This window comes from Sarcophilus harrisii, chromosome 1, assembly GCF_902635505.1.
Source record: "Sarcophilus harrisii chromosome 1, mSarHar1.11, whole genome shotgun sequence".
In the NCBI taxonomy this organism is placed as follows: Eukaryota; Metazoa; Chordata; class Mammalia; order Dasyuromorphia; family Dasyuridae; genus Sarcophilus; species Sarcophilus harrisii.
In genome coordinates this window covers 73,882,816-73,887,891 of record NC_045426.1, presented here as the reverse complement: position 1 = coordinate 73,887,891, position 5,076 = coordinate 73,882,816, and the positions used below count along the sequence as shown (strand labels likewise).

The 5,076-nt window shown below is 33.6% G+C and overlaps 1 pseudogene; it reads right to left on the bottom strand.

Annotated features, from left to right (window-relative positions):
* Positions 1-434: 434 nt before the first annotated feature.
* Positions 435-534, bottom strand: LOC111719467 (annotated as a pseudogene).
* Positions 535-5,076: the final 4,542 nt, after the last annotated feature.

The following is a 5,076-nucleotide window of genomic DNA, read 5'->3' as shown; positions in this document are numbered from 1 at the left end:
ACCCTGGGAGAGAAAAAAAGCCAACAACAACAGAAAAGAGAAGTGAATATAGCATGTGTTAATTTACAATCAATTTCCATAATTCTTTTTCTGTCATTTTCTATCCAAAATCTATTATGTTCTTATGACTCTGAGTCTAATTATCCTTTCACAATACTGTCAGATGAAAAAAAGCCAGTAGTCTGAGTGGTCACTTTAACATAAGATTGCCTTAGGAATTAGGCAACCCAAAGAAGCTCACCCATATTAACAAGATCTGATCTTAGATATGCAGGAACAAGTTTTAAAAAAGTCTTCAACACATTTCCAGAATCCTCCAATATATGAATTTGTTTTCTACAACAAAGCTTGTTTGTTATAATAGGAGGCATCTATTGGGGAGAGTCCCTGTTTGTAGGGAGAGGGAGAAGGTACATCACAATAATAATGTAAAATATAATATGGAATGATTCACAAATTTGTGTGCCATCCTTGCATAGGACACATGCTACTATTCTTTATATTGTTCAATTTTAGCATATGAGCTGCTAATTCAAATAATGCTCTTGTACTTTCCCAGTCACCAATGGAGTGAAACATGACTGTGTGCTTGCTCTCATGCTTTTTAGCTCAATGTTTTCAAACATGTTGTCAAACATCTTCAATGAGGACAAACATGGAATCAAAGTCAGCTACCACACTGATGGAAAATTCTTCAACTTCAAAAGGCTACAAGCCAAAGTTAAAGCAGGGAGAGTGTTATGCAAGTTTTTTTTTTTTTTTTTTTGTTTGTTTGTTTGGTTGGTTTTTTTGTTTGTTTGTTTTTTTGTAAATGATTATACATTCAGTGCAGTCTCTGAAATCAAGATGCACCAGAGTATGGATCAGTTCTCTGTTGCTATTGCTAATTTTGACCTAACAATATCAAGAAAACAGAAGTATTCCATTAACCAAAAAAAAAAAAAAAAAAAAAACCCACACATAAAGTATTTAAAAATTGCTTAGAAATGGGAATAATAGAAACTACTTAGTGGGATTTTTGTTAGGTTTAAATCTCATCATTGTGCCCACACACTGCCTAGACAACTTTCCTGGAAAGTTTTTCCCTTTATCATCACTTCCAGAAATTCTTTTTTCCCCTCAAGACTCAGAGGGTCTGAGTTGCTAACTTCTAGAGCCCTTCCTTGTTTTCCCTTGGCTACTAGCATCTATTGCTTCAGCTGGCAGAATGAATAAAATACTGATATTAAAGATAGGAACATCTGAATTCAATTCTGGCCTTAGAGCTTTACAAGTGACTTAACCTCTGTATACGTGCCTCAGTTTCTTCAGCTGTGAAATGAAGATAACAATAGAACTTACCCCTTAGAGTTGATGTGAAGTTGAAATGAGATATTTGTGTAACACTTAAACACAATGCCTGATTCATAGTAATTGTTGTTCAGTCATTTAAGTTGTGTTGTACTCTTTGTGACCTTATTTGAAGTTTCTTGGCAGAGATACTGGAGCAGTTTGACATTTCCTTCTCCAGCTCTTTTACAGATGAGGAAACTGAGCCAAAGAGAGTTAGATGACTTGTGAAGAGTCACAAGTGTGTGACTGTGTGAAGAGTCACATAGCTAATAAATGACTGAGGAGAGATTTGAACTCAGGTCTCTGATTCTAGGCCTGACACTCTATTCACTGCACCATCTATATGCCTTATACATAGTAGTAATAATAAATAAATAACATAGCTTGTTCCCTTCAATAAAAACTTATTCCATTCCTTTTCCTTTATATATGCCTCAAGGATCTCTTGTTTATACATGTATCTACAATGTTATCTTCCCAATTAAATAAAAGCTCTATGAAGACAAAGTCCATTTCATTTTTGATGCTTGATTGATCTTCCATTTCTTTGTTTTTTAGTTATTTTTAAAATTTCATTTAAAAGTCTTACTCAATTATGTTAAAACATTTTTTAACATTTGTTCTTAAAACTTTTGTGTTCCAGATTCTTTCTCTTACTCCCACCTCCAGCTCCCATTAAGAAATCACATGTAAAGTTGTGCAAAATATTTCCATATAAGTTATGTTGTGGAAAAATATAACATAGATCTCCCACCTAAATAAAAATCCTCAAGAAAAATAAAATGAAAGAGAAAAAGTGGTGGGGAAAGAGATAGAGAAAAAGAGAGAGGTGAAGAGAAAGAGAGAGAGAGAGAGAGAGAGAGAGAGAGAGAGAGAGAGAGAGAATGCTTCAATCTTTATTCAGATACAATCAGTTTGTTTTTTGAGTAAGGATAGAATTTTTCATCATAAATCTTTCAGAGTGCTTGTGGATCATTGTACTGCTGAGAATAGCAAAGTAATTCACATCTGGTCATCCCAGAACATATTGTGTATACAATACATTTCACTTTCCTTGAGTTTCATAGAGGACTTCCCAGATTTTTTTTTTTCTGAGAGCATCTTGTTCTTCATTTCCCAAAATATTTTATGACAATCATATGCCACACATAATTCAGCCATTTCCCAATTGGTCCATCCCCAAATGAGAGACATACTCTCAATTTCAATTTTTTTTGCCCCAAGAAGAGAGTGGTTACAAGTATCTTTGTACATATAAGTCTTCTCTTCACTCCCCCCCACTTTAAAAATCTCTTTTGGTATTCATGTCTAGTAGTGGTATTGATAGGGCAAAGGATATGTATGAATTTATAGCTCCTTGGGCATATCCTCCTCCACTTCTTTGATGATATCCTTTAGTTACAATGAAGTACAACTCATAAATATTTGTTTCCCATGACTACCAAGTTTTTGATCAATGTATATATTGTTCTAAAAATCTAAAAAAAAAGATTGATAGGTGATAAATAATAGAAATAGATGAAAAAAGAAAGTCAAGGCATAAAGGAAGAAAATAATAAAAGTAGGTATATCAGGTTGAACTTTATACTATTTACTTGGTCATCTTTTGGTTATTATTAAGGTCTCAAATTTGCCTTCCCCTTCATATTTTGCATTCGACAATATCTTACTATAATGAATGATAATGGTAAGGAAATGGTCTTTGACTCTTGTGTAGATGATGTCAGTGAAGTATAAGCCTTGCAGATTCTACCCAGAAATAGAATTTTTCATTTCAGAAAAGTTTTGTTCTAACAATAGACTGGGTTAGCTTTCTTTTAATTTTTTTAATTAAAGCTTTTTTTTATTTTCAAAACATATGCACAGACAGTTTTCAACATTCACTCTCACAAAACCTTGAATTACAAATTTTTCTCTCTCCCTTTCCTCCACTCTCTCCCCTGGATGATAAGCAATCCAATATATGTTAAATATGTACAATTCTTCTATGTATATTTCCACAATTATTTTGCTACACAAGAAAAATCAGATCAAAAAGGAAAAAATGAGAAAGAAAGCAAAATGTAAGCAAACAACAACAACAACAAAGTGAAACTATTATGTTGTGATTCACATTTGATTCCCTCAGTTTTCTTTCTGGGTGCAGATGGCTCTCACCATTAAAAATCCATTGGAACTGACCTGAATCATCTCATCTCATTGAAAAGAGCTACTTTCAACAGAATTGATCATCATATAATCTTGTTGTTGTGTACAAAGATCTCCTGGTTCTGTTCACTTCACTAAGCATTGATTCATGTAAGTCTCCCTAGGCGTTTATGAAATCATCCTTCTGATTTTTCTCATAAATCAATAATATTCCATAACACATACCATAACTTATTCAGTTATTTGCCAACTGATGGGCATCCACTCAGTTTCCAGTTTCTTGCTGCTAGGAAAAGGGCTGCTACAAATACATGTGGACCCTTTTCCATTCTTTATGATCTCTTTTTTGATACAGACCCAGTAGAGATACTTTTTGATCAAAGGGTATGTGGGTGAGTTTTCCTAAAGGACTAGCATAGAGAAACTTCTCCTCAGTCAGCTGAGCAGTTGGTAAAGTGCTTGCTGGCCATGGTAATGATGAAGCAAAGAAAAAAATGTCCACTACTATGATCCACTTGCATTTCAGCAGTGATTGTTCTAGAGTTTGCAAGAGAGAAAAGGCTGCAGAGATCCACATGATTTTCAGATCATCTATAAATTTTAACTTAGCTACTGATACTATTCAAGATGTGCAGTCCTTTTCCAGTCCTTGACAAGTGGATACATTGCCATTGGGAAAGAATTATAGGAATCTTGCTATACTGACTATTGTTAGTCAATCAAAAAGCATTTATTAAGTATTGTCTATGTAACAGATATTGCAAAAGCTCTGAGAATATGCAAAACCTAAATTCCTGCACTCAAAAAGTACACATTCTAATAGATGGAGATATCATACAAAAATTATGATAGAAAGATATGCCATACTTTCAAGATATATTTATGGTTATTGTTGCTCATGTCCAACTCTCCATGTCTCCATGGATCATAGCATTCTAGGCCCTACTATCCTCCACTATCTCTCAAAGTCTGTCCAAATCGATGTTTATTGTTTCCATATCACTATTAATCCATATCATTCTCTTTCACTTTTGCTTTCAATCTTTCCCAACATTAGGGTTTTTTCCAATGAGTTCTGTCTTCTTATATATAGTCAAAATATTTAACTTCAGTTTCAGTATTTGACTTTCCAGTGAATAGCCTGAATTAATTTCTTTAAGTACTGACTGATATGACCTATGTGCTGTCCAAGGGACTCCCCAAAGTCATCACTTTTTGATTTGAAAGTATTGATTTTTCAGGGCCCAGATTTCCTTATAGTCCATAGCTTTAAGCTATATATATACATTGCTACTGGAAAAAAAGTTTTAGCTATATGGAATTTTGTAAACAAGTTGATTTACTTTAAGTTGAAGACAGAATATCTGAGCAGTAGTGGTTGCAAGGGAGGAGACTGGAAAAGAAAAGACAAGAGAAGGAGGTTTTAATTAAGTGAAACCATGTTTTCTAGGTTCTTTTTAAAGAGAAATTATAATTTGTTTTACTGTCAGTTTAAAGGTAACAATGAACACCATTTCATGGGATTTTTGTTTATTTCATATTTCAATGGATAATCTAGGAAACTTCTTGGTGAATTTGATGAAACATTGACTTGGT